General features: G+C 40.3%; 1 protein-coding gene and 1 pseudogene across 7 annotated transcripts in view; both read right to left on the reverse strand.

The window, feature by feature from the left end:
- The window catches only part of CELF2 (CUGBP Elav-like family member 2), a 641,808-nt gene that overhangs the window by 408,170 nt on the left and 206,925 nt on the right, over window positions 1-26,713 (reverse strand). Inside the window, exon 1 of one of the 7 annotated variants that reach the window (XM_032258108.1) lies at window positions 7,048-7,071. The exons of the other annotated variants lie outside the window; for them this stretch is intronic. The gene's annotated coding sequence lies outside the window, so the exon portion shown is untranslated. Of the gene's footprint in view, window positions 1-7,047; window positions 7,072-26,713 lie in introns of those variants that run through there. 7 annotated transcript variants of the gene reach the window in all.
- Window positions 19,772-24,843, reverse strand: LOC116536377 (annotated as a pseudogene).

Raw genomic sequence — 26,713 nt, forward strand, 5'->3', positions numbered from 1 at the left:
TTTCTTTTCTTTTCTTTTCTTTTCTCCTTCCTTCCCTCCCTCCCTCCCTCCTTCCTTCCTTCCTTCCTTCCTTTCTTCTTTTTTCTTTTTTTTTTTCAGTGTCTTTCACTGTTGCCCAGGCTGGAGTACAGTGGCTCAATCTCAACTCACTGCAACCTCTGTCTTCTGGGTTCCAGTGATTCTCATACCTTGGCCTCCCCGGTAGCTGCGATTACAGGTGTGGGCCACCATGTCCAGCTAACTTTTGTATTTTTAGTAGAGATGGCATTTCTTCATGTTGGCCAGGCTGGTCTCGAACTCCTGACCTCAAATGATCTGCCTGCCTTGGCCTCCCAAATTGCTGAGATTACAGGTATAAGCCACTGCACCTGGCCCATCTCTTGTCTTTCAATCAGAAATGTGTTCTTGGAAAGAGAAGGGAACAATGAGTAGAAGGAGGAGATGAAGGCTTTATGTTGAACTATTTCAGAAGGAGAAGAGGGCTCAACTTTAGACCAAGGGATTAAAGGTATAATTCTTAGCAACAATGGTATAAAATCTCCTTAGTGTCATATAACCCCTTTAAAAATCTCATTAAAGATACAAACACCTTATATAGAGAAAATAACAATATACACATATACGCACACTGTGGTACACACTTGTAGACTGTTCACCAAGCTCCTGAAGCTAATGCGTCAATCCTGGTTAACAGCCTCAGCTTCCTACTATGTCAATTCAAACAAAGGACTTCCTCCTCAATGAACATCCTGACCCTCCCAGCTATTAGAACTCCCTCTTCCTATTTACTGCCTGTGATAATACCTGGGCATTCTGGAGAAGTGATGGTTCCCACAGAGCCATACTTCCTTAAAAAATGAGTAAGTTTAGCTTCTACGAAAATGTTCTTTCCTAAGTAATCATATAACATTAAACAATCAGCTTTTATTGCTATAAAAATTGGCTTTGGGGAGAAAGTTTCCATTCCTTCAGCAAAACCACGGTTGAAGGGATTGACTATTATGGTACTGAATGCTTCACACATGTTCATCTCTTTGAAGAATTTAGTGGCTGCATAAAAAATTTTTCTTTCCAAACAGAATCTGGAATTGTGTGTACCCCAGCTAAGAAACACCCCTCCTTTTAGCCTTCTGTTATGACATTTATTACAATAGAAGTATCTTTTAAATGCTTGTTTTATCCTTTATTTATTTTTTGTCATTTGAGACCAACATATATACTCAATAAATATTTGTTGGTCTTATCAGCAATGAATGAACTTCTCTGGTGTCATTGACCTTAAGGGTGAGATTTATGTTCACAGCTTGATCATAGTAACACTAACAGCACAGAGTTAATATACAACTAAATTTTTTGTGTCTAATCTTTTAACTTTTTATTTTTGTGTTCCAGACTATACATATTTTAATGTGATGAGTCCCCTGGTATCTTTTATAATGATGTCGTTCATACATTATAATAAATCCATTTAAATCATAGTGGAGCAGTATTTCTCAACCTTGGCATTATTTTGAGCTAGATAATCTTTTGTTTTGGGTGGGTATCTCAGACATTGTAGAATGTTTAATAGCATCCCTGTCACCTATCCATTGATGCCAGTAGTACCGCTCCCCACCAGCCCCATTGTAACTCCCAAACATATCCTCAGACAACGCTAAATGTCCACTGGCAACAAAGCTGTCCTCAGCTGAGATCACTGCAGTGGCCAAGCACGGCGCCTCACACTTGCAATCCTAGTGCTTTGCGAGGCTGAGGCAGGAGGATGGCTTGAGCCCAGAAGATTGAGACCAGCCAGGGCAACATAGTGAGACCCTGTCTCTAACAAAAGTTTAAAAAATGAAATGGGCATTGTGGTGCATGCCTGTAATCCTAATTACTTGAGAGGCTGAGGTAGGAGGATAGCTTGAGTCCAAGAGGTCAAGGCTGGAGTAAGCCATGATTGTGCCACTATACTTCACTCCAGTCTGGGCAACAGAGTGACATTCTGTCTCTTAAAAACCAAACCAAACCAAACCAAACCAAACCAAACCAAACCAAACCAAACCAAACCAAACGAAAACAATAATCCACTGCAATAGAAATGTCCAATGTCCGCAACTGACCTCTGTTTCCAAATCTTACCGGATTGACCAACATCCTTGACTGCCATGGGAAAACACAGAGACTGAGGCCTCCTGAGAGCACCTGCTTTGCTTTGGCTCCAGCTGCTTAAGTCTCCACGCTTACCAAGAGCATGCTGTGTTTCTTTCCCAACCTGTTTATGGTACTGACAATCACTGTAATTTTTTTAATTTAATTAAGCATGATGTAAAATAGATGAAATACAAGTGTGGAAAAATACTTGTTTCTGTAAAACTAAGTTGGATAATTTGAAAAGATAAAAAATGACAAGTCACTTAAGAAAAACTGATGTTGAATTAGACACAAATGTCTCTAAGTTATTTTTCCTCTTTTAAAAAAAGGGAAATCTTGGCCAAGTACAGTGGCTCATGACTGTAATCCCAGCATTTTGGGAGGCTGAGGTGGGCAGATCATTTGAGCTCAGGAGTTCAAGACCAGCCTGATCAAGATGGTGAAACCCCATATCTATTAAAAATACAAGGATTAGCTGGGTGTGGTGGCATATACCTGTAATCACAGCTACTCAGAAGGCTGAGACAGAACAGCTTGAACCTGAGAGACAGAGGTTGTAGTGGGCAGAGATTGTGCCACTGCACTCCAGCCCTGGTGATGGAACAAAACTCTCTCAAAACAAAACTACAACAAAAAAAGAAATTCCAAATGGTGGAGCATGAGAGGATGTATGCACAGAAGCCAATGCAGAACTTTATTCAGTGAACCACACATTCAAAGAAAAAGGTGTTGGTCCTACCTTGAAAGCAAAAGACAGATGCTGGGTAAAAGTCATATTCGTCACATATTAAGTTCCAGCAGGGGAAAACTATAGACAGTTGTATGCTAAGAATTTACATTAGAATTACAGATATTACCTGATGTCTATGATTGCTGAAAACCTGATGATTTCACTGGTGCATGTAGCTCCAAGATTTAACAAAACAAAACAAAAAACCCACCACATCTGACTGCAGTAATGTACCTGGGACTCATCATCCAGGCACCATTTTTGAGATCAGCAAGTCGACAAACACGGGAGCTTTTCAGGTGACCATTTGTTTGTTTTTCTCTGTTTACTACTGTTAAACAATCATCTGAAATAGTCATATGTTTTCATGAATTTATACCTTTTGTAAAGAAACCCTTGAGTGAAATAAATTTAGCAGATGATGCCATGCTTCTTCTAGATTATGCTCTGTCATAACCCATTTGAGGGGATTTAAAGCAGGTGTCATAAAGACCATATATTTTTCATTGAACTTTTATAGGCACAAAGTCCATGATTAGCATTGCTTCCTCAGTGTAGATCATCTTTATTTGCTGATGTATTCATTAGCACTTAGTCTGTGTTCAGCCCAGCAATGCTGGATGTTTTGAGAGGCACTAAGATGAATTTAGATCCTCATCCTCCTTGCCAAGTGTTTACACTCCAGTAAAAGAAACTGTATAAGGTACCAAGTCATGAATAGTTTTCATTTTTCTACTATTGAAAGCTCCCATAAGGGAGGGATCCAGGGGCTTACACCTATAATCCCAGCACTCTGGGAGGCTGAGGTAGGAGCATTGCCTGAGCCCAGGAATTCAAAACCAGTCTAGGCTACATAGCAAGACCCTACAAAAAAACAAAACAGGTGAGGTGGGCATGGTAGCATGCACCTATAATCCTAGCTACTTTGGAGGCTGAGGTGGGAGAAGTGCTTGAGCCCAGGAGTTTGCGGTTGCAGAGAGCTGTGATCATTCTGCTACTCTCCAGCCCAGGCAACAGAGCAAGAACTTGTCTCAAAAACCACAACAACAAAAAAGGCTCCTCCAGGTCAAAGATCACATCTCGTTTAAGATTTTGAACACTCAGTGCCTGGCACACACCAAACACTCAATAAATATGAGTGTAATGGACATTTTCTACTGGCTGGTAATTCTACTCTCTTCAATTCATTTTTTTAAAATGCCTCATATAGTTATAGCAGTATTTGGAGTTTAACTGCACTAATTTCTTTTCCTTAGTTATCATTACCAAGTGAAAAGCAGAACACTAATACACACACACACACACACACACACACACACACACACACACACACACACATACATATATATATATATATATATATATATATATATTTTAGATGGAGCTTCACTCTTGTTGCCCAGACTGGAGTGCAATGGCACCATCTCCGCTCACTGCAACCTCTGCCTGTAGGGTTCAAGTGATTATCCTGTCTCAGCCTCCTGAGTAGCTGGGATTACAGGCACGTGCCACCAAGCTTGGCTAATTTTTTTTATATTTTTAGTAGAGACAGGATTTCTCCATGTTAGTTAGGCTGGTCTCAAACTCCTGACCTCAGGTGACCCACCTGCGTTGGCTTCCCAAAGTGCTGGGATTATAGGTGAGAGCTACTGCACCCAGCCCAGATCACTAAAAATGTAATGGAAACAAGGATGCAAAAAACTATAAAGTGAAATTACATGTTCAGAGAAAAAGAGCTGTCCCAGCAACAAAGAAGTCGTCTGAGATGATGGAAGGTGTGCGGTTCTGATAAGTTGTGTATCCTTGGGCAGCGCATTTGACCTCTTGAGGGTCTCTGTGTCCTAGAATGTCAAAATAACGCCACTGCCCTTTGATCTAAGGTTGTTGGTGCGATCATCAGCCTAAACCAACATGAAAGCTCTCTGTAAATTTGAAGTTGCAGCATAAATTCAATTTTATGGAAGGAACAAAATCCCAGAAGAGATAGCAGACAAGTGGACCCTGTGTCTGACACAGTTTGGGTAGATTATTTAGCATTCCTTAAAAAAAGCCTTTAATTTTAAATATGTAGAGCATTCATCAGTGCATAGCGTGATGCCAGCTTTTATCAGCTGTCTGCATAACGCTCCCTCGTCATCTCCTGTCCTTCCCCGTGCCTGAACTATGTGAACAGTTCTTTTTTTAGGAAGTGTTGAAGCAAGAGCACACCAGCTATTTCTGTGCAGCCTGCCAGTTTCCAAAATTAGCTGACAACTGTAAAACAGAAGACATGAGCCCCCATGCTAATTGTGTGTCAGCAAGATAAATATTTTTAAGACCTGGAATGTTTTCTCCAACGGAATCTTTAATTTGTTTCCCCAAAAGTACAGAGACCTATTTTTTAAAAGGTAAAATAGATTTTATTTTTATTGCCCATCCTACAAATGATTTAATGCTCTAGTTGCAGAAGGTGTGAGGCTTTCTTTATTTTAATTGAGTGTAAGTATTACAACGAAGCAGATTTTTTCCCTCTCTGCCTTTATCTTCCCATTTTCCTTCCTTCCTTCCTCCCTCCCTCCCTTCCTTCCTTTCTTCCTTCTGTCCTTCTTTCCCTCCCTCCCTCCCTCCCTTTCTTTCCTCCCTCCCCCCCTTTCTTTCCTCCCTCCCCCTCCTTCCCTCCCCTATCCGCCCCATCTCTCTTTCTTTCGTCAACTAGCTTGAAACAAACTGTGAACATTTTTTATCTGGATCCATTTTCAGATAAAACATAAACTAGAAGTTAGCTTAAAGACATCATTGCAGGCAGGGCCCAGTGGCTCATGTCTGTAATCCCAACAGTTTGGGAGGCTGAGGCAGGTGGAACACCTGAGATCAGGAGTTAGAGACCAGCCTGGCCAAGATGGCAAAACCTTGTCTCTAATAAAACACAAAAATTAGCCAGGCATAGTGGTGCATGCCAATAATCCCAGTTAGTTGGGAGGTTGAGGCAGAAGAATTGCTTAAACCCTGGAGGTGGAGGTTGCAGTGAGTTGAGATCACACCACCACACTCCAGCCTGGGCGACAAGGGCAAGACTCCATCTCAAAAAAGAAGATATCATTACAAGCATTACAAAGCATATATTAATTTAGGACAGTTATTTTTTTTCTTGTGTGGTGAACCTTAGCACTGGAAAATCCCAAACACTTTAGAGATGAAAGTTTTTTCTCTGTTGAACAATCTAGACACTGTTCTTTCCCCTCACTCTGATTCTCCCTCTGATCATTCATCGCTGTGTTTTCTTTCTTTTTGGCCTTTATGTCTTCTCTCCTATTTTTATTCCTCCTCAATTTTCACTAACGTGATTAAAACATCAAAGTGGGTGTGTGTATGGATCTGTATACAAACATAAGCAATTATTCTCACAGGGTGAAATCTACAATCACACACACATTCAAGATTCAACTGGAATCTTCCTTAACACCAGTCACTATTCATTTACAGGTGTCCACTCACTTCATCCTTACAAAAGCCTCGCGTGGTCATTATCACTAAACCATGGCTGGGATGAGAAAAATGAGACAAAATCATGTTATGTAACCTCCCAAGGTCCTTGCAGGCAGTGACAGAGAGAGTCAGGATTTGAACACGGCCCAAGCATCCCAGCTCCAGAGCCCATGCTTTTCATCAGGATGTTAAAAACAGAGCAGCCTGCAGAAGCCACAGATAAATGATCTATGCTATCCACTCCTGCATTAGTTCTGGCTTCTGTATAGCAGTGAACAACAGCAACTGTTAGGAACTTCACATTCCAGAAGTGGGAGACACACAAAAACCAAACAAGCAAGTGAATACTGATTCCTACATTACATAGTCTATGTTATGAAGGATGAAGCAAGGTCGGGGGGTAGAAAGTAAAAGCAGGGGTAGTGGAGGCTCTAATTGTTTACAGGATCATCCTGGAAGACCTCTCTGATGAGGTGACTGTGTGAAGATGTGACTGTATTGAATGCAACCACTTCCACCCCCACCTCCCTTTCTTATGCTCATTTCTTTCCTTTGCACTATTGGATTTCTCTCTTCTTCTTGAGAACTATTTACGAGGTACCTGCTGCATGAAGCAGGTGATACTAGGTATTACCGTAATTTAAGAGAAAAGACAGGCAGCCCATGTTTGTACATTCAAAATGCTGATCAACTAAAACAAGACCCTTAAATAAACGTACCACGTCACTTAGAAAACTGTAAGTTTTGACAAGAGGTAACTTTACACCGCTACAGAGGCCCGCCTCTCAAATCTACTCCTGGGTGGAAATGAATGCAATATGAGCCAGTGACATTCACAGATGTGTTCTGCCTTCAGAACAGCTTCCCAAGAGCACTCAGCTCTAAGTTCCTTCTGCCCTGCCTGACTTCATAGGAACAAACCTTTCTTGACCTCTCAGGCTCCGATATAAAATCCAGGAGGCGGAGTCTCTCTTTAAATCACTCCATTTGCTTTTGGGATTTCACTGCATGGACAAAGCTCCGGACAAGCCCCAGGCCCAGGCTTGCGGAGAGGTGCTGCCATGGGGAAACTTGCCTTCCATGCACAAATCCCTTAGTCAACACTCAGGAATGCACTGTGTGGTGCTGGGAACTCGCCACTTCCTTCTGATAGTAGGCAGGCCTGCAATCTGAGTTGTCAGAGGCACCGCTGCAGTGGAGATTCGTTGAATCTAATCACTGACACCTACAGCCTCTTCCTGATCATGTTTCATTTTTACTTGGGGAGTCCTGTTCAGAGTCCTTGCCACGATTTTATTTGGCTTACAATTTACACATATTATTTCAGTATTCTTTCTATAAAACAGCCACACATGTGTGCTTTTGTCCCTGTCCTTGTGCTCAAGTGCCTTGAAAATCAAATGGCCAAAGGTTTCTCTTAATCACCTCCACAGAGGAGCCCATCTGGCCCCGGCTGGTGTACATAAGGGAAGCTACGGTGAAAATGTCACTGGTGTCCCTTCCGTTATTTCCAGATAGTGTGAAGGGCTTTTGTCTTCTTTTCTCTCAGACATGTCCTCTTGAGACACAGCTCAGAAATCCACCCAAGAAGAGGAGTCCTGGCTTGGATACTGCTAGTGGCATTATGAGGATGTCCCTGCGCAGGCTTGCATTTGCATATTAATCATCATACAGTTTATGCTCTGTGATTCCAACACAGTTAAATAATGTGAGCCACTAAGTACCTGTCTCGGCTGCTAGTAACAATTCCTGCTCATTGAAAGTCACTCATTTAGACTTCAGCAGTGGCAAATGTAACCAGCTCTTCTTGAAGGTGGTCTCCGAGCCTAGACATGTCACATTAAGTTTCAGTGACCAACTTGTACTCCCAGAAATGAAAAGCAAAAGTCAAAGCAAAAACGGAAAAAGCAGACGATGTGCATGCAAGGCATATGCTTGTGTTTTGTTGTTGCTGTTGTTTTGTTTTTTTGAGACAGAGTCTTGCTCTATCACCCAAGCTCAGTGCAGTGGTACGATCTCAGCTCACTACAACCTCTGCCTCGTGGTTTCAAGCGATTCTTCTGCCTCCGCCTCCAAAGTAGCTAGCTGGGATTACAGAGGCATGCCACCATGCCAAGCTGATTTTTGTATATTTTAGTAGAGACGGGGTTTCACTGTGCTGGCCAGCCTGTTCTTGAACTTGAGACCTCAAGTGATCTGCCCACCTCAGCCTCCCGAAATGTTGGGATTACGGGCATGAACCACTGCACTTGCCTGTGTTTCTTTAAAGCTTTGTGAACAAAATGACATCTCTCCAAAATGAACCAAGAAAAGTGTATTTTCTTCAAATCCTATAATTATACAAGTGGGAGAGGATCAGTTTATTAAAGAACTCTGCTTTTAATATTGCTGAATTATTGTGCTCTAAGCTGCACTGCAATTCATACATGGCTTCTTAAGGAAAAACACACCAAAGTAATTATTCATTAAAAATAAAAATGTTATATAAGTCAGTGTAAAAGGATGCCTATTTTGCAATAACACCTAATTTTTCTCTATTAGTTCTCAGGGACATAATATCACTAATAAGTCCTCTTAATTAGAGAAAATCATCTCTACTCTTGATAATTTCTGGATCAAAGAGGGATTTGCAAATACCAGCCTGCATTGTGATGTTTGACTAATGGCCTAATCCATCAACCAACAAGTATTGGTATTGAATTAATTAGCATTTATTCATTTGTTCAACACACATTTCTACATCTCCTACTGTGTGTCCATGTCTACATGCTGCAAATTAGGCAGGAAACTCTATCAACATGAACCCCCCTCTTTCATGAGGCTGCCTGTCTCCTGGGGAAGACAGGGCCACAAACACACAAATGAATACATAGTGATAAGTAGTGAGATGAGATTTTACCTACCTCATCCCACTGATTCCCTTTTGGGGAGGGAAGGAAGGGAGGCTTTACTAAAACAAATACCAAGGGACTTATGCCCATATTTGGGACTGAGAAAGCAGGTAACAATGACAAGAGGAAGAAGATTTTGTCTTAGAGATGCTCCTTCTCTTTACAAGAATGGAAAACGCAAAAGCCACAGCCTTCAAAGGGGAGTTTGTGTGGGAACTGCCAGGGCAGAAGGCACATGGGAGATTCTGGTGGAGGCAGAAACCCGAGAGAACAAGCAGCTTTGTGACAGCCACAGAAAGAATCCATCCAGGAGGAAGTGGTCCAATGGAAAAGATGAAGAGATGAGCTACTCTGGCCCCTGGACTTCTGCAGTGTCTGTGATGAGCTAGGGGCCACATTACTTCCTCTTGCTAGGTACTGTGAAGGCTCTGAAGAACACAAACCATTCCTAAGGACACTTAGCCCCTCTTGTGTTCCCCAGATACTCTGAAGAAAGGAACAAATTTGCTCCCATTTAGGGAGTGGTGTGGCGTGGTGACCTCTGTCAAAAGGACAACCCCCTCAGAGGCCTTCCCTCTTCCTGAGCCTACCTCCCACCTACATTTAGAACATGGGGCTCAGCACAGCCAAGTGCATTCTTTTTCTCTCTAAAAAATGCACCAGTGGCCAGACATGGTGGCTCATGCCTGTCACTCTAGCACTTTGGGAGGTCGAGGTGGGTGGATTACTTGAGGTCAGGAGTTTGAGACTAGACTGACCAACATGGCAAAACCTCGTCTCTACTAAAAATACAAAAGAACTAGCCAGGCATGGTGGCACATGCCTGTAATTCCAGTTACTCGGGAGGCTGAGATGGGATAATTGATCAAACTGGGAGGTAGAGGATGCAGTGAGCTGAGATCATGCCACTGCACTCCAGCTTGGGTAACAGGGCGAGACTCTATCTCAAAAAAAAGGCACCAGCAGTTGTGTCAAAACTGTCTCTGGCTACAAAGTTGAAAGCTCTTAGCAGCCATTTATGGAAATAGTGAAGAAATAAAGGTTGTTGTGATATGACCTGAAACAACCTTGTTTTTTTTGCTGTTGTTGTTAATGTTGTTTTTTATTTTTTAATTTTCAGAACAATGGCTATAAACACATAATAAAATGCTCCTTTCTCCTGAAGCTACAGAACTTATTTCTTTTCCCCAACAGTGTATTTGTTTATGTATAAAAATCTACCCTGTATATACAGTCTTTGACAAGTAACAGGGTAGTGCTATCAGCCCTCATTTTGCAAAGGAGTTAAGTGAGGCTCCCTGACAGTCAGAAGGCAGCTCAGGGGCCAGACATCTGCCCTCTGACTGCATGGGAAGGTGGGGCAGCAGCAGTTTGGGCAGAAACAGAACTTGATTTGAGTCCAGAGCATAAAAGAGAGAGAGATGAACATTTTCCCATTCATGGGGAATTTTAGCCATTTGAAATAACACCACTCTGAAAGCTTTCAGCAGAAACCCTCATGCTATTTTAGATCCTTCAAATTTTCCAGGTTGCTTCTTGGATGGTGCTGGGCAAATTAAATGTGGTATTCATCCTTACCTCTGAAAATGCAAATCTGTGTATTCAGTGTATTCAACCATGATGGGTCATGTCCAAATCTCTCATTTTAACAATCTTCAATATGTCTTTTTGTAGCAATGGGAATTTTGAACCAACCCCAGATGAAATCTACAACCTTCAATAAATTCACAGATGACAATTATATCTCTACAATCACTAAAAAAATAAATAAAATAAAACCAACAGAAATGGAATCGACAGTAAAAGAGCTAAATTATAGATAACAGAATACTCATAAAATGATACCTCATCTCATGAGTGTGGGTGCACTGTCTGCATGCCAGGATTTCTTTAGCCATTGGTGATATTCAGCATATTGCAATTGAGTGCAATTACAGTTAGCTATAATTAAGAACAATTACAGCTTTTATTTCTCTACTTGTTCTTTAAAAGCACATTTGTAATAAAACTTTTTTTAAAAGGTGAAGAATATAATTATACATCCTTATAATGTCTCAAATAATTAGTTTGACTAAAGTTTCTTCTGGAACAATTTTCATTTTAACTGTCAAATCTGCCATTTATAGTCAATGAAACATACTTAAAAAAATTCCATCATTAACCTTTTTTACCCCATATAGCTGTATATGAATTATTGGTACAAATTAAAGGTTCAGTATTTAAATCTCTAGGGCCTGCTGCAAGCTGTAAGAAATTCTTCCCGTTTAGTACTGTAATGTGTGTGCATGCACGTGTGTGTGTGTGTGTGTGTGTGTGTGTGTGTGTGTATGTGTATGTCTTTGAACAAAAAGGAAATGCTATATTTGTAGAGTATGTTTTCTTAAACAAGATTTTGGGAAAAAATTTCTTATGTTCTCCACTTTGCCTACTACAGAACACTCTCCTATTTGTCGTATATTTTTACAGCATCAAAACTAAGAAGCCCCTGGATTATGAGAAGTCTGCCTCTCAGTTTAGTAATTTATAGAGCACATGGTCAATATCAGCTTAATTAGGGCTAGTGAAATGCTACCTTCTCTTAATCTAGATTCTGACTCAATGCTACTTCATTTCTGTTTGTCTCTCTCCTGTACTAGACTGTAGATTCCATGAGGGCAGCAGCTTGGATGCTTTTGTAACATCTCCATCATTAACACTTAGGAGAGTGGGTGCCTGGTGCAAAGTGCTGGGTAAACTGAACACACTGCAGCAACCAAGAGGGCTTTTTTTCAGGTTTTTCCCATTTATGTTGGGGACAATCAAAAATTTTATCACCTGAATGACTTTGAAGATAGAAGAAAATTAGGTAGTACAACTCTGGAAATTAAGAGTATTTTCACCATGTATCCCGTTGAATTAGCAGACGTAGGAAAGAAATGGTTAGACAAAGCCTATGCATGTTGGGAATGAGGAGTTGGGACACATCATCTTTTAATGTCTTCCACAACTTTTACCTCTTTTCTTTGATTGCTTGGTGTTTTGTTTTGTAGTAATTTGAGACAGAGTCTGGCTTTATTGCCCAGGCTGGAGTGCAGTGACATGATCTGGGCTCACTGTAACTTCTGCCTGTTAGGTTCAAGCAATTCTCCTGCCTCAGGTGCTCCAGTAGCTGGGACCATCACACCCAGCTAAGGGTTTTTTAAAATTTATTTTTAGTAGAGATGAGGTTTTGCCATGTTGGCCAGCCTGCTTTCGAATTCCTGACCTCAAGTGATCCTCCCGCTTTGGCCTCCCAAAGTGCTGGGATTACAGGCAGTTTCAACGTTTAGATTTAGATAGTAATTTACCAAACTTAGGCCAAACTCTAATGGAATTTAACACAAGGTTAAAATGGCATATGTAATTGTGTGGGGGTGAATAAGTAGTAATTCCATTCCTAGGAAAGAAAGTGAGTGACAAAGATATGAATATATTGAAAAATTGCTGTTACTAAAAATACCCTCAATATTCAAAATACTGAAATTACTGGATGTACTTTATTTTGTAAACTTTACCATTTATTCCATAACAGCCAGCAATTATTACATACTATATGTTAATCATTTTGCTTAGCACTTCATACACATTCCATATGTCGACAACACTGTTAGTTATTAATTATCATGTCAATTCTTCAGATACAGACACTTGAGGCTCAGAGAAATCAAATCAATTTGAACCCAGGCCTGTCAAAGTCTAACGTGAACAGATAAAACAAGCAAACAAAACAAAACATGGCTGATTGTGATCAAGAGACATCCAAACATGGTGATAATGTGGGTGGATCCTTATCTAAAGGCTGAAAGGAGAGAAACAGGGATCTAAGAAAAAAGTTCCACTCCCCAATTTTCTTTTCTTTCTTTTTTTTTTTGAGATGGAGTTTCATTCTTGTTGCCCAGGCTGGAGTGCAATGGCGTGATCTCGGCTCACCACAACCTCTGCCTCCCCGGTTCAAGCGATTCTCCTGCCTCAGCCTCCCAAGTAGCTGGGATTACAGGCATATGCCAGCATGCCTGTCTAATTATTTATTATTATTTTTTAGTAGAGATGGGGTTTCTCCATGTTAGTCAAGCTGGTCTTGAACTCCTGACCTCATGTGATCTGCCCACCTTGGCCTCCCAAAGTGCTGGGATTACAGGCATGAGCCACCATGCCCCAGCCCCACACCCTAATTTTACTGACAGATCCTTAACTGTTTTTCCAACTGGTTCTCAGGAATTGATACTTTCTATGACAAACACGGATATATGCATATTTGAGGTTTTGAAAGCAGTTATGGGGTAAAATGGCATTTATTAAGGATATGGGGGTAAAACTGTATTTCTCAGGAGTATGGGGTTAAAGCTCAGTTTAAACCCTCCCCAAGTGTACCAGAGGCAGGGGCATGGGCATTAATTACAGCGATGTCTGCAAGAGAAGCAACTTACATGCCCAGGAATTAGGTCATGGCTCAGTAAACTGTGCTATGGATGTTGTGTGCAATCTAGGGAGTGGTTAGAAAGAATGAGGTAGGCTTCTAAGTTTTAATATAGATAAGGTTGAACATGGTGGCTCATGCCTATAATCCCAGCACTTTGGGAGGCTGAGGTGGGAATATGGCTTGAGGACAGGGTTTCATGACCAGCTGGGAAACATATTGAGACCCCATCTTTACAAAAAGTAAAAATAAAAATATTATCCAGGTATGGTGACACATGCTGGTAGGCCCAGCTGTTTGGAAGGTGGAGGTGGGGGGATCACTTGAGCCCAGGAGATCCAGGCTTCAGGGAGCTGTGACTGCACACTGCACTCTAGCCTGGATGACAGAAGGAGACCCCGTCTCTCAAATTAACTAATTAATTAAAAATGGATAGAATTACAAGTCATGCTGAGTGATAAAAATAAGAAGATACAGAATAATATGATTCAGTTTAAGGAGGTTTATGTTTAAAAATAAAAGGCACAGATGAATAAAATATTCCATGGGTACATTTGAGTCTGGACACAGATGGCAACGGTCCTGGAAGGGAACACAGCAGCATGACCCATGGTGGACTCTGTAGAGAGGAGACAGCAGGTGGCATGCACAGAGTGCTGGGTGCCTCCTATGCTGGGCACCAGCACCAGGGATGTCCTTAACTCACCACACCCATAGCTGGACCAGGTCCAGCCACATCAGTGAGTCTTTTATGTTATATGCTTATGCATGACCTAGGGATTGGCTGACCTCCCCAGTGACCGCATGTGGGCCTCCTGTCCTCTAGGGGCACTATGGAAGAGGCCCTGGTGTAGGTGGCTCTACATCATCCCTGAGCACAGCTGCACTCCACTATTCCTGACACCCTTCACTCACTGCCAGGAGGAAATGGAAGGTTTAGTACAGAGTGGAGGCCCAGCACCATGGAGGCCCTTCTGAAAACAAGGGCAGGTTATAAAACTCATTCCACTTGGTCAGATTGGCCTAATAGTATGTAGCTAATTCCTGAAATATGTACAAAGTCAATTTTATACATTAGCTCATCTTTAGACTCCCTATAGAAGCTTTCTTACTTGTAATGGCCCTTTCAGACTCTTTCTGTAAGAAATGTGATCAATTTCATCTTAATCTGTTTTATATATTTGTATTTTCATCAGTTGAGTTTGCTTACTGGAAAGTTCTATCATTAATAGAATTCTCCACAGTAAGGGTAAGTAGAAAGTAAGGAGGTAAATGTACCAACAAAAACTAAGTCATAGGTGACAAATGCAGCCTGAGTTGTATATGTAGCCATATGTGCTTTCATCTGCCATCCTGGGAGCAGAAAGGTCAGATTTTTCTGGGGTGGTGGACTGGTAGAACCCTCATGTCTCATAAATATCACAGAGACATTACACAAAATAAATGCAAATGGAATAATGTGAGCCAGCTTTCTGGTGGAACATGTCACTTAGCTGATGTGCATAGTCAGGGCCAGTCTTACTGAGATTAGGAAATGGTATTGAGGAGCTCCAAGGAAATCTCACTTTCCTCTCACTAACCTAAGCTCCTAGACCAGTTCTTTGACAGCTAAAATTTCCCTTCTTTTGCTTCCCCTCCTTTCTTCCTCTCTTTTCTCTCCTTCCTCCCTCCCTCCCTCCCTTTCCCTTCCCTTCCTTCCCCTCCTTCCTTCCTTCCTCCCTTTCCTTCCCTTCCTTCTCCTCCTTCCCCTCCTTCCCCTCCTTCCCTTCCTTCCCTTCCCTTCCTTCCTTCCTTTCCTTCCTCCATCCCTCCCTCCCTTACTTCTTCCTTTCCTCCCACTCTCTCCTCTCTATATTTCCTTCCTCTCCTTCCTTCCTCTTCTCCCTCCCTTTCTTTCTCTCCCTCCTCTCCATCTTCCCTTTATCTCCTTCCTTCCTCACTTCCTCTCCTCCTCTCCCCTCCCTCCCTCCTTTCCTAAGCTTTACTAATGTGCAACTGACATATGATCAACTGTACCCACTTAAAGTACAGGATTTGGTAAATTTACACCTGTGTAACTACTGCCATAACCAAAATAATAAATAATAAATATGCCTATCAACTCCAGAAGTTTTCTTCTGCCTCTTTGTAATCCTTTCCTTCCATCTGTTCCCTGTCCCCAGGTAACCACTGATCTGCCTTCCTTCACTCTATGAAAGTTTCCATTTCCTAGAATTTTATATAAACAGAATCCTATGGTATGTATACTTTTTTTCTTGAACTGGCTTCTTTTACTCAGCACAATTATTTCAGGATTCATGCATGGCGTTACTTGTATAAACAGTTCATTATCTTTCATTGCTGAGCAGCATTCAATTGTGTGAGTAGACCACGGGGCTTACTTATCTATACGTTCCTTGATGAACATGTGGGTTGTTTCCATTTTTTGACACTTTTAAATAGAGAGTTGCTATGAACATTCATGTACACATCTTTGTATCAAAACTGTATGATTTCCTTGCTCTTGAGTAAACATCTAGGACTGTAATAGCTGTATCAAATGGTAGATGCGTATTTAAGTTTTTAAGAAATGGCCAAACTATCTTCTAAAGCAATTGTGAGACTGTACTATTTTACATTCGCACCAGCAGCGTCAGAGAATATATGAGAATTCTAGTACTTCCCCTCTCACTGTGATTTGGTACTTTTAATTTTAGACATTCAAAAAGATGGGTGGTGGTATCTCACTGTACATTGAATCTTCATTTTACTAGTAACCAATGATGTTGAGAATCTTTCTGTGTGAACAGAAAGCAAGTAGTGATGTTGAGAATCATTCTGTGTGAAAGATTCTCAACATCATCGACATTTGTGTGTCTTCTTTGGTGAAATGCCTATTCAAATCTTCTGCCCAATTAAAGAAAATGGGTTGCTTGTTTTCTTATTGTTGAATTTTTGGGGATTTTTTATAGTTGAATTTTTGGGGATTCTTTATACATTGAAAGTAATGGCAAAAACCTCTATACATATAGTTGAAAGGATTCTTTACACATTATAAGCAAAGGCAAAAACCGCAATTATTTTTGCACCAACCTAATATATTCTGGACACAATTCCTTCATCACATATATACTTTAATAATATTTTCTCCTAGTCTGTGACTTCTCTTTTCATTCTCTTATTGGTGTCTTTCAAATAAAATGAATTTAAAAAAATTTTAGTGAAGTCCAATGTACCAGCTTTTAAATCACACTTTTAGCACTGTACCTAAGAACTTTTTGCCTACTCAAAGTCACGAAATTTTTTCTCCCATGTTTTCTTCTAAGTGTTTTATAATGTGATGTTTTATATTTAGGTCTGTGATCATATTGACTTAATATTAAAATGATCCAAGGATCTAAGTTTATTTGTATGTGGCTGTCTAATTGGTTCACTATCATATGTTGAAAAATGCATTCTTTTCTCACTTCATTGCCTTTGAACCTTTACTGGAAATCAGTTGTCCAGATATGTAAAGTTTCTTTGCTTTATATATGTAGGTTCTCTTTTCTGTGGCCTTAATTAATCTATCTTTTTGTCAAGACCACACTGTCTTGATTACTGCAGCTTGATAAAACATCTTGAAATCATGTACTGTTAGCCTCCCAACTTTGTTCTTCTCTGTCAAAGTTATTTGATTATTTTAGGTTCTTTGTGTGTTCACAGAAATTTTACCAAAAAATTCTACCAAAAAGTCCTATAGGAATGTTGACTTATATTGCATTAAATCTATAGATTCTTTTTGGGGAGAATCCATGTGTTAACACTATTGAGTCTTCTGACCAATAAATTCAGTGTGTCCATTTATTTGGCTCTTCTCTAATTTCTCTCCACAATGTTTTCTGTTTTCAGTGTACAGATTTTAACCTCTTTTGACAGATTTCTCCCCAAATACTTAATACTTTTGAAGGAATAACACGTACAGTATACAGAAATACTATTACTTCCATTTATATGTCTTGTATCTTGCCAACTTGTGAAACTTACTTATTAGTTCTAGTAGCTTTTTTATTAAGATTTTATTCAATTTTCTACATAGACAATCATGTTGTCTGCAGACAGACAGTTTAATTTCTTTCTTTTCAATGTAAGTGTCTTTTATGTTGTACTTTTATATTGCATTCTTTCTGACCACACTGGCTACAACCTGCAATAGAATGTTGAATGGGAGCGGAGAGGGCAGACTCATTGTCTTGTTTCTGATCTTGGAGAAAAATAACTCAGTCTTTCACTATTAAATGCTATAGCAGCAGGAAATTTTCTGCTACTAGATTAAGGAAGTTTCAGGTTGAGAACTTTCTCTTCTATTCCTAGTTTGCTGAGAATTTTTTTTTTTTAATCAAGAATGGATGTAGAGTTTTGTCCAATTCTTTTCTCAATCTATTGAGATAATTGTATGATTTTTTCCCCTTTAGCTTGTTAATGTGATAAATTATATAAATTGATTTTTGAGTGTTACACCAATCAGACCCCATTTGGTTATAATGAATATCACTTTCTATAAATTGTTGGATTCAATTTGCTAAAATTTTGTTTAGAATTTTATGTCTATGTTCACCAGGTATACTGACCTTTAGCTTTCTTTTCTTGTAGCACCTTTGCTTGTGCTAACAGGGTGATGCTTGTGTTATAGAATGAATTGGAAAGTATTTTCTCTTTTTAATTTTCCAAAAGAGTTTGTTTAGAAATGGAACCATTTCTTTTTTAAACATTGGGTAGAACTTATCAATAAAATGCTCTGGTCTGTCGTTTCCTTTGTGAAAAAGCTTAAAATTCAATTTCTTATTAGATATGGAAAGTCAGGTTATCTATTTCTTATTGAGTGAGTTTTGAAAACTTGTGTCTTGCAAAGAATTTGTCCATTTAATTTAAGTCAGGGGTTGGTTCTTAGTCCGTGATAGGGTTTGGGTCTGTGTCCCCACTCAAATCTCATGTCAAATTGTAATCCCCAATGTTGGAGGTAGAGCCTGGTGGGAGGTGATTGGATCATGGAGCAGATTTCCCTTTAGTGTTTTTCTCGAGATAGTGAGTCGGTTATTGTGAGATCTGGTTGTTAAAAACTGTGTAGCACCTCTCCACCTCTTCTTCCTCCAGCTGTAGCTTCCCTGTCACTTTCTGCCATGATTGTAAGTTTCCTGGGACCTCCCCATCTATGCTTCCTGTACAGCCTACAGAACCATAAGTTAATTAAACCTCTTTTACTTATAAATTACCCAGCCTCAGGTATTTCTTTATAGGAGTATGAGAACAAACTATCACAGTCTGCAAGCTAAGAATGTTTCTTACATTTTTAAAGATTGGGGAAAAACATACATGACATAGACCATTTGTGGTCCTCAAAGCCAAAAATATTTACTATCTGGTCCTCTACAGAGAAAGTTTGTTCACCCCTGATCTAAGTTGTCAAATCTATTGGCATAAAGTTGTCATAATACCCATGATTATCTTTTTAATACCTGTACAATCTAGTGATGTTACCTCTTTCATTTTCTGTGTTCATAAACTATGCTTTCTTCCCCACCCCACCCCATAAGTCTAGCTAGAGGTTTGGCAATTTTATCAATCCTGTAAAATAATCAGCATTTAGTTTCATCAATCTTCTTTGTTGGTTTTCTATTTTCTATTCCACTTTGACCTTCATTATATCCTTTCCTTCACTTACTTTGGGTTTAATTAGCTCTTCTTTTTGTAGTTTCTTAATGTGGAAGCTGAAGTAATTGATTTGAAACTTTTCTTTGTTTCTAACCATAGAGGTTTAGTGCCAAAAGGTCTCCCACACCAGGAGGCTGAGGTTGCAGTGAGCCAAGATTGCGGCACTGCACCCCGGCTTTGTGACAAAGCAAGACTGTCTCAAAAGCTAGCAAGCAAGCAAGCAAACAAACAAAAACAAAAAAGGTCCCCCAAAATAACCGCTTTAGGAGCATCCTTTGATGTGCTGTATTTTTATATACATCCAATTAAAAATACTTTCTAATGATCATTTGATTTATTTGACCCATGGATTATGCAGAAAGGTTTTATTAGCTTCAAATATTTGGGTCTTTCCTATTGATTTCTAATTCAATATTTTTATCATTTATATATTTTGCACTACTTGAATATTTTAAAATTCATTGAAACTTGTTTTATTGCCCAGAGTGTGAACTATTTTGCTAAATGTTCCATGTGCACTTAAAAAGAATGTGAATTCTGTTGTTGGGTGTGATGCTTTATAAATGGCAATTAGGTCAGGTTGTTTCAAGGGCTGTTCAAATCTTTTATATCCTTACTGATTTCCTGTCTACTTGTTCTATCAATAATAGAGAGAGGAATGTTGAAAACTCTGACTATGTGGATTTGTCCGTTTTTCCTATGAGTGTTTGCTTCATGTATTTTGAGAATCTATTATTAGAGGCAATATAGTTTAGAATGACTATATCTTTCTGATTAGCTGATGAACTGACCATTTTATGATTATCAGATGACCCTCTTTATCCCTGGCAATAGTCTTTGCTCTGAAATCGACTTTGTCTACTACTAATGAGCCATTTCAGCTTTCTCTTGATTTGTGTGTTAGTTTCTTAGGGCTGATAAAAGAAATTATCAAAAAATAGGTGGCTTAAGAAATAGAAATTTATTCTCTCAAATTTCTGGAAGCTAGAAGTCTAAAATCAAGGTATTGGCCTATGCATGCTCCCTCTGAAGAGCATCAGCTCAAAAGGTTCCAAATATCATCACATAATTCACATAAATTAGGTATGGGTGAGACACTGGGTATGATCCAATCTGGGAAAATTCTTATCTGTCTGTGGACCTGTGATACTAGAAAACAAGTTATCTGCTTGTAAAATACAATGGTGGATCAGGCATGCAGTAGACTTTCCCATTCCCCAAGGGAGAAAATTAAAGAAATAAAGGGGTTACCGGTCTAAAGTAAGATTGAAGCCCAACAGAGAAGGTTCCATTAGTCTTTAGGGCCAGATAATATTCTTTGTGGCTTGATCCACCCTCTGAGCCCAAGAAGACTGAACCAGTCACAGTTTCTGGGCCTACAGAGACCACACTGGCCTCTCCTCTATGTCCACTTTTCTGGCCTCTGCCTCTGTAGCTATTTCTTTTCTTTTTCTAGAAAGGTAGAACGTGTTTGTAGTTGGGCAGTTCTATCAGTCTGTTTTCTGACTGTAGAATCCTAGAAGTTCAACACCCTTCTTTCATTTTATTCTTTCTCTGTTCCCTTTAGTACAAACTGTCAGTTTTTCTGCTGATATCATGTTCTCAGAAAGCTTGTTGCTCTCCTGTACCTGCTATGAGATTCATATCATTACACAAGACGATTCTGTGCGGATCCTTCCTGGATGACCCATCTCTGTTGCTGGCCTCTGCTAAGATGGTTGCTTGGGTCCATGAGTCACAGGCCTAATCTCTTCAGCAAAGGTTTGTCCAGCCACACCCTTGGCCACATTGTCTGGAACATATTATCTGGATAGGTTGGGATTTTCCAAATCAAGTACTAGTCCTTCTTTGTTTAATAGTTACTTCCTCAATTTTTCTCTTTCCTCTCTCATTTTGCCTTAAGCAACAAGGAGAAAACAGGCCACACTTTTACGTGTGTGTGTGTGTGTGTGTGTGTGTGTGTGAATTTGTTTTTATTGGTGAAGAGGACGTGGGGTGAGAAACGTCACCTTGGGCTATGGTATGCTCTACCTCCCAGAGAATGTCCATTTACATTCTAGACTTCCTGGGCTGCTTTATGGAATTTTTCTCCTTCTTGGAGCTGCTGTTTCTGCCAGCAGCCTCTTCAGGTCCACTGCTGACTGGCTCCTCTTTGGAGAATTTCCCCTTTTTCTTGGAGACACTTCTGTTGCTTGCCTCTTGGGGTCATTAACTGTTTTCTCCTTGGGTGAAGATTTCTTCCTCTTGGGAAGACTGGTGCTGCCAGTGGTCTCTTCAAGATCACTACTCATCAACTCCTCCTTGGCAAAATATTTCTTTTTCTTGGGTTCGGAGAAAGAGATAGAGGTCTTCCATTCCACTCTCCTGAGGAACATCCTGGGGCTTTTTCTTTTTCTTTTTGGGTTTTCCACTTGTCTCCTCACACGCCTCTGGAGTACTGCTATTTTCTGAAGATGTGAGGGCAAGTGCAGCCAGGCGTTTCTTTTCCTTAGTGTTTCTTCTCCTGTTTCTCCAGCTTCATAGTAATCTCAGCAGCTCCTTCCTCTGCCTGAACCATTGCTTCCTTCATGACATCCAGACTCTTGTGGGATCTCTCCAGTCTCACAGAAGGACCGTCGCTCTTCAACTTGTTCTCAAAGCTTCTCCCAAATACACTTGAGGGCACCTCAGAGAAGCAATCAATTCATGAGGCAATACTGCATTTGTTTGGCAGGTATCAGGAGACACAGCTTTTGTTTTTGGTAGCTGCTCCAGGCCACCCTTTCTACATTTTTCTTGGAAATCTCTCCAGCTAAATCCCCAAGTTTGTTGCTTACAGGTTCCACTTTCCACCAAACCCTAGAAGGCAACTCAGCTACATTTTCTACCACTTTCTAAAAAGCATTCTCTTTCCTCCCGTGCCTATATAACATGTTTCTTCTGAGACCTCACCAGAAGCACCTGAAATATTCTTATTTCTACCAACAATCTGTCCATGATGATACAGGCATTCTCTAAAATGATATATGCTTTCTCTACCATGGTCTTTACTTCTTACTGAGCCTTCACCAGAAACATATTTAGCATCCGTATTTCTACCAATAATCTCTTCAAGGAATTCTAAGCTTTTCCTGTCATGATGCCTCAAAATTCTTCCAGCCTTTACCTATTACCCAATTCCACATCCACTTCCACATTATTAGATATTTGCAAAATAGCCCCCCATTTCCCAGTACCAAAATAAACACTAGTTTCCCAGGGTTATCATTACTAATTACAGATGATCCCAGGCTTACAGTGGTTCAACTTATGATTGTTCAACTTTAGAATGGGTTAATCAGGATGGAACCCTGTCCTAACTGAAGGGGCACCTGCACCAGAAACAAGGTGTCTTTAAACAATAGAAATTTATTCTCTCACAATTCTGGAAGCTAGAAATTTGAGATCAAAGTGTTGGCAGGGTCACCCTCTGTCTGAAGATTCCACAGAATAACATCTTGCCTCTTCCTACCTTCTGGTGTTTGCTGAGAACCCTTGGCATTCCTTGGCTGGCAGCTGCATCCCTAGAGTCTGCCTTTGATGTCACCTGTCCTGCACGTTGTCTGTGCCTCTGTGTCTCCTCTTTTCCTTTTATAAGAATACCGGCCATATTGGATTTAGAGCCCACCCTAATCTAGTGTGCCCCCATCTTAACTAATTGTATCTCCAAAGAGCCTATTTCCAACTAAGGCCATATTCTGAGATTCTTGGTGGACATAAATCATTCACAGACACTATTCAACCCAGGATACATGATGTACCTTTTTTCATCCTTTCCCTTTTAATCTGTTTATATTGTTATATGGGCAGTTCATTTCTGCCTGTTTTCTGCCTGTAGAATCCTAGAAGTTCAACAGCCTTCTTTCATTTCATTCTGTCTCTGTTGCCTTTAGTACAAGCTGTCAGTACAAGCCGCTTATATTGGCAGCAGCATATAGTTGAATCTTGCTGAATTAATGGCTTATGATCCCCATTGTGGAGGGGAGACCCTTCTACATGCTGTACCCATTGCCCTGTGGACCTAGAGGTGTTCCTGTCTGGCTGATGGGAATGGGCACTATTTTCAGCCTTGTGTAATTACCAGTCACTGTTACCTTTAATCCTTTAAGTGGTTCTCTCTCCAGCTTCCAGGAGTTTCTCTACATGCCTACGTTGATCAGTACTAAGCTAAGTACTAAAGGGGGACTTTCTACAGATCTCTGAAGTTTTCACTCTACATAGCTGTCAGCTCTCTAGTACTCTGCTGTGAACTTTAGCCACCTTAGTATTCCTTGACTCTCAGCTTTGTTTCCTCAACTCAAGGAGTCTACCAGCCTCCTTGTTCCCCTTCCACATGCCCGGAGCCATGGCCTGGAAACTGTCTCAACGCAGCAAGCTGGGGGAGCTTAGAGCTCATACCACTTGTTTCCCATTGCTGAAGGATCACTGCTCTTCATTGTCTGACGTCCAGTGACTTGCAAACTATTTTTTCAAAAGTGTATTTTATTAATATATTTTAAAAATGTATTTAATATATTTTGTCTTTTTTTTTTTTTTTTGCTTTTTTTGTCAGACAGGAGAATAAATCTAGTCCATGATACTCCATCTGGGTCAGAAGCAGATACCCTGCAGTTGAATTTTTTGGAAGTGGAAAATAAATTGTGACACTGAAATTTCCTTGAACTGGAAAAGATTTGTCCAGCCACACCCTTGGCCACATTGTCTGGAGTATATTATCTGAATAGGCTGAACATTTTCCAAATCAACTACTGGCGCTTCTTTGTTTAATAGTTCTTTCCTCCATTTTTCTGTTTCTGCTCTCATTTTGCTGTAAGCAACAGAGTGAAAACAGGCCATACTTTTTACGTTGTTCTTGAAAATCTGTTCAGCTAAATTCCTAAGTTTGTTGTTCACAATTTCTATTTTCCACCAAACCCTAGAATGCAATTAAGCTATATTTTCTGCTCCATTCCAGGGAAGGTCAAAAATGTATAGGGTGGATAATACTGACAAATTCACATCAAGATGGTGAATATTTCTTTCTTGGGAAATATATTTATGAGGTAAGTCCATAAAGGACATCAGGAGGCAGCTGGGCTCAGGGGTTTGATCTCCTGGGTTTAAATCTTGGTTCTCTAATGTATCAATCAGTTGTGTCAGGTTATGTCACATATGCACCTCAGTATCTCACCTGTTAAATGCAGATAAATTTGGACTCTTGTAAGGATTTAATGTGGTACCACTCAGTACAGTACCAGGCATATAGTAGCTAGCACATTTGACTTTTAATAAATATGGACTCATATTATTATAACTTTCACTTCATAATATTACCTAGAGACTACAAGTGGAGCAATATAAGAGAGTGAATTAACACAAGGTAGAAACATATTGCCCTGCCCTGTAAGTGTGTGAATGGGATTAGCACCATTTATCAATATTACGCCTAGCCTGGCATGGCGGCTAATCCTGGTACTTTGGGAGGCCAAGGCGAGTGAATCACTTGAGGTTGGGAGTTTGAGACCAGACTGGCAAACAGGGAGAAACCCCATCTCTACTAAAATTACAAAACTAGCTGGCTGTGGTGGCACACACCTGTAATCCCAGCTACTTGGGAGGCTAAGGCAGGAGAATTGCTTGTACCTAGTAGGCAGAAGTTGCAGTGAGACCAGATGGTACCACTGCACTCCAGCCAGGATTACAGATAACAGAGTGAGACTTCATCACACACACATAAAAATTTATGCCTGACAGGCTTCCTGTGCTCAATTCATTTTTTTTTCTTTCAGGTGGCACATTTATAGTGGAACACAGTAGATTCCCCTTTCTAGTTAACTGCACATTCCCTAAGTAAGTTCAGACAAATTTTTATTATTGTCTGCCTAAAATTCCATCCTACCAGTATGATTGAAACCAGGGCCTGGGAAGTCTCTGTGCTAAAGGAATTTTCAAGTTATCTTTCAAACTGTGCCATATGTCTGTGGCTTTGATAAAGTAGATCCACTTCAGAACAAAGTGAGACAAATCAAGTTACTCAGAATCTCACGATGTGGTCAGGCTGCTTACAATATCAAAGCTTAGTAATTTGAGACATTACATTAAAATCATAAAGTTGGTGCCCTTGAGCTGGTGAGATGATTCTTCATCGCAAATCCAGTAACATGTTACCAACTCTCAGACCCCAATTTTATACTACTTGGCTCTTTATAATCCATTTTAGGGTTCACCTTATACCTCCTCTCTGCACTTCAAGTGTTGGACTCTCACCCAGAGCAGTAAACTTCTGAGATTACTTCCAATTCTTTTTTGCCCAAAATGAAAAATCTATCATTTGGACTTTTTTTTTTTTTTGACCTATAAGAATCAGGTTAAAAACTTTATTTGTTGTTAAAATTGTCTATAAGCTTCTGACTCATATTTATTTCTGTTATGGTTATACAGTCATTCTGCTCCAAGAACTCTCTCTGATTCCAGAAACCATGAAGAGCACCCAGTGCCTGCCTTCTGATATGGTTTGAATCCGTGTCCCTACCCAAATCTCATGTTGAGTTGTAACCCAGTGTTGCAGCTGGGGCTCCGGGGGAGGTGATTGGATCATGGAGGGCGGTTTCTCACGAATGGTTTAGCACCATCCCCTTGGTACTGTTCTTGTGATGGTGAGTGAGCTCTCATGAGATCTGGCTGATTAAAAGTGTATGGCACCTCCCTCGTCTGTCTGTTGCTCCTGCTCCCACCTTGTGAGACATGCTGCTCCCTTTTTGCCTTCTGCCATGACTAGAAGCTTCCTGAGGCCTCCTTGGAAGTAGGAGCCACTTTCCTGTACAGCCTGCAGAACCATGAGTCAATTAAACCACTTTTCTTTACAAATAACTCAGTCTCAGGGATTTCTTTGCAGCAATGTGAAAATGGATGAATACACCTTCCTAGACTGGGTTTGCTCTGGGAACTCTGTACAGTAGACAAGGCCATAGTTTTAAGTCCTGCAGCCCGACACACCCAAGTCCACAGTGGTGTCTTGTAAATCTTGCATCCTTCTCCTGCCTGACTCCTGGGTTTAGGCTGTTGTTCTCACGAGAGTTGATCTGGAAACCACTTGATAGCAAAGGAACTGTTGGAGGCCTCATATATCACGGCACTGCTATAATCTTAGGGCTCACATAATTAAGCTCTTTCTTTATGTGTAATTATTTTCAAGCTGCTCAGAAACTTGCTGTGTGGCCTTGAGTGAGTAATCCACCCTCTCTTGTGTCTCTGCGTGAAATGCCCTGCCTCTGCAAAATAAGAATTTTATTGACCTCCCTCATTGGGACTTGGGCTGGATTAATCTGTTCCTGTATTTTAAAGGGCAATTAATTCCAATTCTTGCTTCAAAGCCAAGTGTTAGAATGTTCT

The sequence above is a fragment of the Sapajus apella genome, unplaced genomic scaffold, assembly GCF_009761245.1.
Source record: "Sapajus apella isolate SASKATOON/1434 unplaced genomic scaffold, GSC_monkey_1.0 scaffold100, whole genome shotgun sequence".
NCBI lineage: Eukaryota > Metazoa > Chordata > Mammalia > Primates > Cebidae > Sapajus > Sapajus apella.